This window comes from Bufo bufo, chromosome 4 (genome assembly GCF_905171765.1).
Source record: "Bufo bufo chromosome 4, aBufBuf1.1, whole genome shotgun sequence".
NCBI lineage: Eukaryota > Metazoa > Chordata > Amphibia > Anura > Bufonidae > Bufo > Bufo bufo.
In genome coordinates, this window is record NC_053392.1 from 531,603,931 (window position 1) to 531,617,564 (window position 13,634).

Sequence of the window (13,634 nt, forward strand, 5' to 3'; positions counted from 1 at the left end):
TCTCAGGCCCAGCCGCCAGTGCATATACCCAGTGTGCTGTTAGGGAGATATAACGTCCCTGAACGTGCTTACTAGTCCACGTATCGGTAGTTATGTGGACCTTGCCATAGATGACATTGCGCAGTACACACCTGATTTTGTCCCCCACTTGGTTTTGCATGGAAGGGATGGCTCGTCTGGAAAAGTAGTGGCAGCTGGGCACGACGTACTGTGGGACAGCCACCGCCATAAGACTTTTAAAACTCTCCGTCTCCACCAGACGGAATAGCAGCATTTCAAAGGCCAGTAATTTTGAAATGCTGGCATTCAGAGACAATGAACGTGAGTGGGTAGGGTGGTACTTCCTGTTTCGCTCCAGTGTTTGGGAGATAGACAGCTGAACGTTTCCATGGGACATTGTGGAGATGCTTGGTGACACAGGTGGTGGCGTTGCTGGCACATCCTCTGTTTGCAGGGTGGCAGGTGCCATTGTCACTCCAGAGGTGGATGAAGAGGCCCATACTGCAGCAGAAGAGGAAGCAGGAGGAGCCAGAGACCTTTCTTGGTTTTTGAGGTGTCTACTCCACTCAAGCTTATGCTTTGTACTTAGATGCCTGGTCATGTTGTGCTCAGGTTAAGAACGTTTATGCCTCGCTTCAGGCTCTTATTGCACAGCGTGCAAACCACTCGTGTCTTGTCGTCAGCACATTGTCTGAAGAACTGCCACACCAGGAAACTCCTTGGAGCTGGCTTTGGTGTGCTCGGTCCCTCGCTGCAGTGGGCAGTAGCAGGCATACTGTCTAGGGGACGGCCACTCCGCTGTTGCACCCTACTCCCTCTTTTGCTGTGCTGGTGGCTCGGTGTAACCACTGCCTCTTCCTCCGAACTAGACAGTTCACTCGCATGACCTTGATTCCATCTTCCACCCAGTCTTCACCCCTGGCCTCCTTGTCGGTCTGCACATTGCAGAAAGCCACAGCAGTTGGCACCTGTGTTTTGTCATCATCCCAGAAGTGCTGCCGTGGTCCTCCCATGTACTCATCCTGAAACATAAGTGGTTGGGCATCGGTGCACTCAATCTCTTCCACTTCTGGTGCAGGGCTATGTGGATGGCCCTGGGAAACCCTGCCTGCAGAGTCATCAAAAAGTATAAGAGACTGCTGCATGACTTGGGGCTCAGACTGCTTGGCTGATTGCAAGGGGGTGAGGTGAAAGACAGATGGCCATGGGCTACAGGTGCCAACTCTGATCTTTCAGCAGGAAACTGGGTGGGAGACAATGTGAAGGAACTGGAGGCACTGTCAGCCACCCAATCTACTATCGCCTGTACTTGTTCTGGCCTCACCATTCGTAGAGCCACATTCGGGCACACCAAATAACGCTGAAGGCTCTGTCGCCTACTCGCACCTGAGGAAGGTGTTTCAATTGAGCGTGTAGCTGGCACAGATTGACCACGTCCTCTCCCTGCAACAGGAGCTCCACCAGCAGCCCCACGACCGGGGCCACTTCCCATACATGACGCTCTCCTTATTCTTTACGTTCACAAACCAAACTAACAGATGGTTTATGTCAGGCGACAATGTAACCGCCAATAGTCAACAATTAAGTTCACTGACAGTAAGGCAGTACCGGTGTCATAAAGAGTAAAAATTTCTTGAGGTCACACAACAGTGTATTGAATGGTTGTATTGGACTGTCAGAAATGCAGCAAAGTCCGCAAATGTAGGGTCTTGCCCAAAATTGGTGTTTTTTTTTAATACCAGAATATAATAGCCGTATTTAAAGCTTGTATTGGACAGTCAGAAATGCAGCAAAGGCCGCAAATCTAGTATCTTGCACAAAATGGGTCTTTTTTTAATACCAGAATATAATATCGGTATTTAAAGCTTGTATTGGACTGTCACAAATGCTGCATGGGCCCCAAATGTAGTGTCTTGTACAAAATGGGTGTTTTAAAAAAAAAACTAGAATATAACTGCAGTATTTAAAGTTTGTATTGTACTGTCACAAATGCAGCAAAGGCCGCAAATCTAGTATCTTGCAGAAAATGGGTGTTTTTTTTAAACCAGAATATAACAGCAGTATTTAATGCTTGTATTGGACTGTCACAAATGCAATAAAGTCCCCAAATGTAGTGTCTTGCACAAAATGGGTGTTTTTTTAAAACCAGAATATAACTGCATTATTTAAAGCTCGTATTGAACTGTCACAAATGCAGCAAAGGCACCAAATGTAGTGTCTTGCACAAAATAAGTGTTTTTTTTAAAAAAAACAGAATATAACAGTAGAGTACACCTGGATGTTCAGATTTGACGGGTTCGGCCGAACTTCACAAAAAAGTTTGAGTTCGGGACCTGAACTTGACCCCAAACCCGAACCCCATTGAAGTCAATGGGGACCCAAACTTTTGAGCACTAAAATGGCTGTAAAAATGTCATTGAAATGGCTAGAGGGCTGCAAATGCCAGCAAAATGTGGTTAAGAGCATGGCAAGTTGTGTGCAAACAAAAGTGGATAGGGAAATGACTTCAAATAACATAAAATATGTAAAAATAAAAAAATATAATCTTGATCTAGGAGGACGAGGTCCATATGGAGTAGGAGGTTGAGGAGGCAGTGGATGTGGATGTGTAGGTGGAAGCGGCGGAGGAGGAGGTAGCCTACACAGTTTTTTTGTTTTAAATTTATTTTAAATTTTTTAAATTAGGGTACACCCCAAAACATTGGGAAATATAACCTGTGATAACCCCCTCCAGTCGTGCTAAACACACGTTCAGACAATACACTGGCTGCAGGGCAGGCCAGCACCTCTAAGGCGTAAAGGGCAAGCTCAGGCCATGTGCCCAATTTGGAGACCCAGAAGTTGAAGGGGGCAGACCCATCATTCAGTAGGTGTAGGCGTGTGCACACATACTGCTCCACCATGTTGGTGAAATGCTGACTCCTGCTAAGACGTTCCATATCAGCTGGTGGTTCTGGTTGTGGTGTGCTGACAAAGCTTTTCCACATCTCGGCCATGCTAACCCTGCCTTCTAAGGTGCTGGCGGTGCCCCAGCTGCGTTGGCGACCTCTTCCTCATCCTCTGCCTTCGCCTTGTGCTTTCACTGTGCCCCCGCTGTCAGGTGGGAATTCCACCAGCAGCGCGTTTACCAGCGTGCGCTTGTACTCTCGCATCTTACGATCACGCTCCAGTGATGGAATTAAGAACAGTACGTTGTCCTTGTAATGGGGATCCAGCAGCGTGGCCACCCAGTAATCAGCACAAGTTAGAATGTGGGCAACTCGGCAGTCATTGCGGAGACACTGCAGCATGTAATCGCTCATGTGTGCCAGGCTGCCCAGAGGCAACGAAAAGCTGTCCTCTGTGGGAGGTGTATCGTCTGTGTCCCCCCAGCCACGCACGAGTGATGGCCATGAGCTGGTCTGGGTGCCACCCTGCTGTGAACATGGTTCCTCCTACTCCATCTCCTCCTCATCATCCTCCACCTCGTCATCCTCCAGAACTGTGCCCTGGCTGGACAATTGTGTACCTGGCGTTTGTGAGTGCAGGAACCCACCCTCGGAGCCACTTGTGAATGACTGGCCGGAAACTCTACGAAACGATCCTTCTTCCTCCTCCTCCTCCTGTGCCACATCCTCTTCCATCATCGCCAGCAGCGGTTTTTCAAAGAGGCATAGAAGTTGGATAGTAACGCTGAGAATGGCGTTATTGGCACTGGCCATATTGGTAGAGTACTCGAAACAGCGCAAAATGGAACACAGGTCTCGCATGGAGGAACAGTCATTGGTGGTGAAGTGGTGCTGTTCCACAGCGCGACTCACCAGTGCGTGCTGAAGCTGAAACTCCACTATCGCCTGCTGCTGCTCGCACAGTCTGGCCAGCATGTGCAAGGTGGAGTTCCACCTTGTGGGCACGTCGCATATGAGGCGGTGAGTGGGAAGGCCAAAGTTACGCTGCGGTGCTGACATGCGAGCAGCAGCAGGGTGAGAATGCTGAAAGCGCGCACAGACGGCCCGCACTTTATGCAGCAGCTCTGACATGTCGGGGTAATTTTTAAGGAATCTCTGCACCACCAAATTCAGCACATGCGCCAGGTAAGGGATGTGCGTCAAACAGGCTAGTCCCAGAGCTGCTACGAGATTTTTTCCATTAACGCACACCACCAGGCCAGCTTGAGGCTCACTGGCACCAACCACTCATCGGTCTGTTGTTCAAGGCCCGCCCACAGCTTCTGCGCGGTGTGGGGTTTGTCCCCCAAACAGATAAGTTTTAAAACTGCCTGCTGTCGTTTACCCCTGGCTGTGCTGAAGTTGGTGGTGAAAGTGTTACTCTGACCGGATGAGGAGGCGGTAGAGAATGAGGAAGCGGAGTAGGAGTAGAAAGCAACAGGAGGCAAACTGAAGCGCCCTGCAATCCTCTGTGGTGAAAGGACATGCGCCAAACTGCTATTCGCCTCAGGCCCAGTCGCCACTGCATTTACCCAGTGTGCTGTTATGGAGATATAACGTCCATGACCGTGCTTACTGGTCCACGTATCCGTAGTTAGGTGCACCTTGCCACAGATGGCGTTGCGCAGTGCACACCTGATTTTGTCCCCACTTAATTTTGCATGGAAGGAATAGCTCGCCAGGAAAAGTAGTGGCGGCTGGGCACGACGTACTGTGGGACCGCCACCGCCATAAGGCTTTTAAAGCTCTCCGTCTCCACCATACGGAATGACAGCATTTCAAAGGTCCGTAATTTAGAAATGCTGGCATTCAGGGCCAGGGATCGGTGGGTAGTGTAGGTACTTCCTCTTCCTCTCCAGTGTTTAGGAGATGGAGAGCTGAACGCTTCCGTGGGACATTGTGGAGATGCTTGGTGACCCAGGTGGTGGTGTTGCTGGCAGATCCTCTGTTTGCGGGGTGTCAGGTGGCACTGTCACTCCAGAGGTGGATGAAGAGGCCGAGACTGCAGCAGAAGAGGAAGCAGGAGGAGCCAGAGACCTTTCTTGGTTTTTGAGGTGTCTTCTCCACTGCAGCTCGTGCTTTGCACTTAAATGCCTGGTCATGCAGGTTGTGCTCAGGTTGATAACGTTTATGCCTCACTTTAGGCTCTAATTGCACAGCGTGCAAACCACTCGTGTCTTGTCATCAGCACATTGTCTGAAGAACTGCCACGCCAGGAAACTCCTTGATGCTGGCTTTGGTGTGCTCGGTCCCTTGCTGCGGTGGGCAGTAGCAGGCGTACTGTCTAGGGGACGGCCACTCCGCTTTTGCACCCTGCTCCCTCTTCTACTGTGCTGGTGGCTCTGTGCGACCACCGCCTCTTCCTCCGAACTACACAGGTCACTCGCATGACCTTGATTACATGTGGGGTCGAGGACCTCATCGTCCTCCACATCATCTTCCACCCAGTCTTCACCCCTGCCCTCCTTGTCAGTCTGCACACTTTCGAAAGCCCCAGCAGTTGGCACCTGTGTTTCGTCATCATCCAAGACGTGCTGCGATGGTCCTCCTATGTACTCATCTTGAAACATAAGTGGTTGGGCATCTGTGCACTCAATCTCTTGCACTTCTGTGGCAGGGCTAGGTGGATGGCCCTGGGAAACCCTGCTAACAGAGTCATCAAAAAGCAGAATAGACTGCTGCATGACTTGGGGCTCAGACTGCTTGGCTGATTTTCAGGGGGGTGAGGTGAAAGACTGATGGACATCGGCTGCAGGTGCCAACTCTGATCTTTCAGCAGGATACTGGGTAGGAGACAATGTGAAGGAACTGGAGGCACTGTCAGCAACCCAATCTACTATCGCCTGTACTTTTTCTGGCCTCATCATTCGTAGAGCCGCATTTTGGCCCGACCAAATACGTCTGCAGGTTCTGTCACCTGAGGAAGGTGTTTCACTTGTGCGTGTAGCTGACACAGATCGACCACGTCCTCTCCCTGCAACAGGAGCTCCACCAGCAGCACCACGACCGGGGCCCCATCCCTTATTTGACGCTCTCCTCATATTTCTTAAATTTAGGGTCTTGCCCAAAATGGGTGTTATTTTTAATAGCAGAATAGAATCACAGTTTCTAAATGGTGTATCTCACACGTACAGATGCAGACTAGGCCGCAATTTAAGATTTTTGCCCAAAATGGGTGTTTTTTTAATAACAGAATAGAACCACAGTATCTAAAGGGTGTATCTCACACGTACAGATGCAGACTAGGCTGCAATTTAAGATTTTTGCCCAAAATTTGTGTTTTTTTAAAAGCAGAATAGAACAACAGTATGTAAAGGGTGTATCTCACAATGACATATGCAGCAAAGACTGAAAAATTTAGTTTATGCCCTAAATAGGTGTTTTTCTAATAGCAGAATAGAACAGTATCTAAATGGTGTATCTCACAATAACATATGCAGCAAAGGCTGCAAAATTAAGTGTTTTTTTTAATAGCAGAATAGAACCACAGTATCTAAATGGTGTATCTCACACGTACAGATGTAGACTAGACCGCAATTTAAGATTTTTGCCCAAAATGGGTGTTTTTCTAATAGCAGAATAGAACCACACTTTCTATAGGGTGTATCTCATACGTACAGATGCTGACTAGGCCGCAATTTAAGATTTTTACCCAAAATTGGTGTTTTTCTAAAAGCAGAATAGAACAACAGTATCTAAAGGGTGTATCTCACAATGACATATTCAGAAAAGGCTGCAAAATTAAGTTTTTTGCCCTAAATGGGTGTTTTTTTAATAGCACAATAGAACAACAATATCTAAAGGGTGTATCTCACAATGACATATGCAGCAAAGGCTGCAAAATTAATTTTTTTGCCCTAAATGGGTGTTTTTTTTAATAGCAGAATAGAACAACAGTATCTAAATCGTGTATCTCACACGTTCAGATGTAGACTAGGCCGCAATTTTAAGATTTTTGCCCAAAATGGGTGTTTTTCTAATAGCAGAATAGAACCACAGTATCTAAACGGTGTATCTCACACGTACAGATGCAGACTAGGCGGCAATTAAAATTTTTTGCCCAAAATGGGTGTTTTTTTAATAGCAGAATAGAACAACAGTATCTAAATGGTGTATCTCACACGTACAGATATAGACTAGGCCTCAATTTAAGATTATTGCCCAAAATGGGTGTTTTTCTAATAGCAGAATAGAGCCACAGTATCTAAACGGTGTATCTCACACGTACAGATGTAGACTAGGCCGCAATTTAAGATTTTTCCCCAAAATGGGTGTTTTTTTAATAGCAGAACAGAACAACAGTATTTAAATGGTGTATCTCACACGTACAGATGTAGAATAGGCCGCAATTTAAGATTTTTGCCCGAAATAGGTGTTTTTTTAATAGCAGAATAGAACAACAGTATCTAAATAGTGTATCTCACAATGACATATGCAGCAAAGGCTGCAAAATCACGTTTTTTGCCCAAAATGGGTATTTTTTATGGTAAAATAGAACAACAGTATCTAAATGGTGTATCTCACACTTACAGATGTAGACTAGGCCGCAATTTAAGATTTTTGCCCAAAATGGGTATTTTTCTAATAGCAGAATAGAACCTCAGTTTCTATAGGGTGTATCTCACACGTACCAGACCACTTTTTACAATTCTGCACTACACTATTTTCACGGTTTATTGCTTGGTCATACAACTTACCACCCAAATGAATTTTACCTCCTTTTCTTCTCACTAATAGAGCTTTCATTTGGTAGTATTTTATTACTGCTGACATTTTTACTTTTTTTGTTATTAATCGAAATTGACTGAAATTTTTGCAAAAAAATTAAATTTTTCACTTTCTGTTGTAAAATTTTTCAAACAAAACTACATTTCTATATAAATTTTTCTCTAAATTTATTGTTCTACATGTCTTTAATAAAAAAAAAGCAATAAATGTATATTTATTGGTTTGCGCAAAAGTTATAGCGTTTACAAACTATGGAACAAAAATGTGAATTTCCGCATTTTGAAGCAGCTCTGACTTTATGAGCACCATGTTTCCTGAGGTTCTACAATGCCCAGACAGTAGAAACATGCCACAAATGACCCCATTTCGGAAAGTAGACACTCTAAGGTATTCGCTGATGGGCATAGTGAGTTCATGGAAGTTTTTATTTTTTGTCACAAGTTAGCGGAAAATGATTATTATTTTTTTTTCTCTTACAAAGTCTCATATTCCACTAACTTGTGACAAAAAATAAAATTTTACATGAACTCACCATACCCCTCACGGAATACCTTGGGGTGTCTTCTTTCCAACATGGGGTCACTTGTGGGGTATTTATACTGTCCTGGCATTTTAGGGGACCTAAAGCGTGAGAAGTAGTTTGGAATCCAAATGCGTAAAAAATGCCCTGTGAAATCGTAAAGATGCTCTTTGGAATTTGGGCCCCTTTGCGCACCTAGGCTGCAAAAAAGTGTCACACATGTGGTATCGCCGTACTCAGGAGAAGTAGGGCAATGTGTTTTGGGGTGTCTTTTTACATATACCCATGCTGTGTGTGAGAAATATCTCTGTAAAAGACAACTTTTTAATTTTTTTTATATTTTAATTTTAATTTTACAGAGATATTTCTCTCACCCAGCATGGGTATATGTAAAAAGACACCCCAAAATACATTGCCCTACTTCTCCTGAGTACGGTGATACCACATGTGTGACACTTTTTTGCAGCCTAGGTGCGCAAAGGGGCCCAAATTCCAATGAGTACCTTTTAGGAGGGCATTTTTAGGCATTTGGATTCCAGACTTCTTCTCACGCTTTAGGGCCCCTAAAATGCCAGGACAGTATAAATACCCCACAAGTGACCCCATTTTGGAAAAAAGACACCCCAAGGTATTCCGTGAGGGGCATGACGAGTTCATAGAAGTTTTTTTTTGGCACAAGTTAGTGGAAATAGATTTTCTTTAGTTTTTTCTCACAAAGTCTCCCTTTCCGCTAACTTGTGACAAAAAGTTCAATCTTTCATGGACTCAATATGCCCCTCAGCAAATACCTTGGGGTGTCTACTTTCCGAAATGGGGTCATTTGTGGGGTGTGTTTACTGTTCTGGCATTTTGGGCGGGGCTAAATTGTGAGCAACCCTTTAAAGCCTAAAGGTACTCAGTGGACTTTCGGCCCCTTTACGCACCTAGGCTGCATAAAAGTGTCACACATGTGGTATTGCCGTACTCAGGAGAAGTAGGGAAATGTGTTTTGGGGTGTATTTTGTACATATACCCATGCTGGGTGAGAGAAATATCTCTGTAAATTGACAACTTTGTATAAAAAAAATTAAAAAGTTGTCATTTACAGAGATATTTCTCACACACAGTATGGTTATATGTAAAAATACACCCTAAAACACATTGCCCTACTTCTCCTGAGTACGGCGATACCACATGTGTGACACTTTTTTGCAGCCTAGGTGCGCAAAGGGGCCCAAATTCCAATGAGTACTTTTAGGATTTCACAGGGCATTTTTTACACATTTGGATTCCTAACTACTTCTAACGCTTTAGGGCCCCTAAAATAACAGGGCAGTATAAATACCCCACAAGTGACCCCATTTTGGAAAGAAGACACCCCAAGGTATTCTGTGAGGGGCATGGCGAGTTCCTAGAATATATTTTACATGAACTCGCCATGCCCCTCACAAAATACCTTGGGGTGTCTTATTTCCAAAATTGGGTCACATGTGGGGTATTTATACTGCCCTGGCATTTTAGGGGCCCTAAAGCGTGAGAAGAAGTCTGGAATATAAATGTCTAAAATTTTTTAATCATTTGGATTCCGTGTGGGGTATGGTGAGTTCATGTGAGATTTTATTTTTTGTCACAAGTTAGTGGAATATGAGACTTTTCTGTCACTGCGGTGTGGCGGACTGAACGCAAGTGTGCGCACAAGATCAGGCCTGATCGGGCGAACACTGCGTTTTTTGTAGAGCCTATAGAACATGTCCTATTCTTGTCCGCAATTGCGGATAAAGAAAAGGCATTTTCTATATAGTTCTGGCAATGTACGGATCCGCAAAATGCGGAAAGCACATTGCCGGTGTCGGTGTTTTGCGGATCCGCGGTGTCCGTGTTTTGCGGATCCGCGGATCCGCAAAACACATACGGACTTCTGAATGGAGCCTTACAGTGGGGTGATCAATGACAGGGGGGTGATCAGGGAGTCTATATGGGGTGATCAGGGGTTAATAAGGGGTTAATAAGTGACAGGGGGGGTGTAGTGTAGTGTGGTGATTGGTGCTACTTACAGAGCTGCCTGTGTCCTCTGGTGGTCGATCCAAGCAAAAGGAACCACCAGAGGACCAGGTAGCAGGTATATCAGACGCTGTTAACAAAACAGCGTCTGATATACCTGTTAGGGGTTAAAAAAAATCGCATCTACAGCCTGCCAGCAAATGATCGCCACTGGCAGGCTGTAGATCCACTCGTTTACCTCCCGATCCTATGAACGCGCGCTCCTGTGTGCGCGCGTTCATAGGAAATCTCGCGTCTCGCGAGATGACGCGCCGATGCGTCAAGGAGGAACAAACCGACCGCCCGCAGTACGCATCCCTGCGTTAGGCGGTCGGGAAGCGGTTAAGATTTTTGTCCAAAATGGGTGTTTTTCTAATAGCAGAATAGAACCACACTTTCTATAGGGTGTATCTCACACGTACAGATGCAGACTAGGCCGCAATTTAAGATTTTTGCCCAAAATTGGTGTTTTTTTAATAGCAGAATAGAACAACAGTATGTAAAGGGTATATCTCACAATGACATATGCAGCAAAGACTGAAAATTTTAGTTTTTTGCCCTAAATGGGTGTTTTTTTTAATAGCAGAATAGAACAACAGTATGTAAAGGGTGTATCTCACAATGACAGATGCAGCAAAGGCTGCAATATTAAGTATTTTTCCCAAAAAGGGTGTTTTTTTACTAACAGAATATGACAGCAGTATATACCATATTTTTCACCCCATAAGACGCACTTCCCCCCCCCCCCCCAAAAAAATGGGAGGAAAATGCACCTGCATCTTATGGGGCGAATGCTGACCAGTTTAACATCGCTGGCTGCGATGTGCGAGCGGAGGAGGGACTGGGAGGAGGAGCTGGGGGCCGGCAATTGCGGCGGGGCAGTGCAGTCACTGTACTATAGCTCCACTCCGCCGCTACAGTGCTGCACAAATATAAAATGTATTATTCAATTAAAAGTTATTAAACATGCCCCCCTCACTCCTAATAGTACCGTATATCCTAATAGCTTCTGTACAATGCCGGCAGGCAGGCCAGGCGGGCGGCCGCGTAACTTCCTGATGTCACGTGCCTGCGCCACCTACTTTATGAATGAAGCAGGCGGCGCAGGCAAGTGACGTCAGTGAGTGACGCGCCGGCCGCCCGGCCTGCCTGCAGGCATTGTACAGAAGCTATTAGGATATACGGTACTATTAGGAGTGAGGGGGGCATGTTTAATAACTTTTAATTGAATAATACATTTTATATTTGTATACTGGGGGGGCGGGGGCGGCGGTGGGGGGGGGAATCTGTGGATAACATGGATGGCACAGTTAAGGGGTAGGGGTCTGTGGATAGCACTGTTATGGGCTGGGGGGGGGTCTGTGGATGGCACATATATAACAGTGCCATCCACAGATCCCCCCTGTAACAGTGTCCGTCATCCACAGATCCCCCCATAACAGTGTCCGTCATCCACAGATCCCCCCATAAGTGTCCGTCATCCACAGATCCCCCCATAAGTGTCCGTCTTTCACAGATCCCCCCATAAGTGTCCGTCATCCTCAGATCCCCCATAAGTGTCCGTCATCCACAGATCCCCCATAAGTGTCCGTCATCCACAGATCCCCCCATAAGTGTCCATCATCCACAGATCCCCCATAACAGTGTCCGTCATCCACAGATCCCCCATAACAGTGTCCGTCATCCACAGATCCCCCCATAACAGTGTCCGTCATCCACAGATCCCCCCCATAACAGTGTCCGTCATCCACAGATCCCCCCATAACAGTGTCCGTCATCCACAGATCCCCCCATAACAGTGTCCGTCATCCACAGATCCCCCCATAACAGTGTCCGTCATCCACAGATCCCCCCATAACAGTGTCCGTCATCCACAGATCCCCCCATAACAGTGTCCTTCACAGATCCCCAATAATAGTGCCATCCACAGACCACCATTAGTTCCAAACCCACCAAAAGCACACCTTTTGGTTAAAAATATATTTTTTCTTATTTTCCTCCCCAAAAACCTAGGTGCGTCTTATAGGGCGATGAATTTCACACGTGCAGATGCAGCATGGGCTGTAAAATTGTATATTTTGCTCAAAAAGGGTGTTTTTTAACCCCATAGGGACACAGCCTTATTTCACCTTAAGGACCAGGCCATTTTTTGAAAATCTGACCACTGTCACTTTAAGTGCTGATAACTTTAAAACGCTTTGACTTATCCAGGCCGTTCTGAGATTGTTTTTTCGTCACATATTGTACTTCATGACACTGGTAAAATGAAGTACAAATTTTTATTTTTTTTTGCACAAAATAATACCTAATTTACCAAAAAATTTGAAAAATGTGCAAATTTCAAAGTTTCAGTTTCTCTGCTTCTGTAATACATAGTAATACCCCCAAAAATTGTGATGACTTTACATTCCCCATATGTCTACTTCATGTTTGAATTGTTTTGGGAATGATATTTTATTTTTTGGGGATGTTATAAGGCTTAGAAGTTTAGAAGCAAATCTTGAAATTTTTCAGAAATTTACAAAAACTCAATTTTTAGGGACCAGTTCAGGTCTGAAGTCACTTTGCGAGGCTTACATAATAGAAACCGCCCAAAAATGACCCCATCTAAGAAACTACACCCCTCAAGGTATTCAAAACTGATTTTACATACGTTGTTAACCCTTTAGGTGTTGCACAAGAGTTATTGGCAAATGGGGATGAAATTTGAGAATTTCATTTTTTTGTATAATTTTCCATTTTAACCCATTTTTTCCACTAACAAAGCAAGGGTTAGCAGTCAAACAAGACTGTATCTTTATTGCCCTGACTCTGCCATTTACAGAAACACCCAATATGTGGCCGTCAACTACTGTACGGCCACACAGCGGGGCGTAGAGTGAAAGGTGCGACGTTTGGTTTTTGGAAGGCTGATTTTTATGGACTGGTTTATTTACACCATGTCCCATTTGAAGCCCCCTGATGCACCCCTAGAGCAGAAACTCCCTAAAAGTGACCCCATCTAAGAAAGTACACACCTCAAGGTATTCAAAACTGATTTTACATATGTCGTTAACCCTTTAGGTGTTGCACAAGAGTTATTGGCAAATGGGGATGAAATTTGAAAATTTCATTTTTTTGCCTTATTTTCCATTTTAACCCATTTTTTCCACTAACAAAGCAAGGGTTAACAGTCAAACAAGACTGTATCTTTATTGCCCTGACTCTGCCGTTTACAGAAACACCCAATTTGTGGCCGTAAACTACTGTACGGCCACACAGCGGGGCGTAGAGTGAAAGGTGCGCCATTTGGTTTTTGGAGGGCTGATTTTTATGGACCGGTTTATTTACACCGTGTCCTGTTTCAACCCCCCTGATGCACCCCTGGAGTAGAAACTCCCTAAAAGTGACCCCATCTAAGAAAGTAAACCCCTCAAGGTATTCAAAACTGATTTTACATA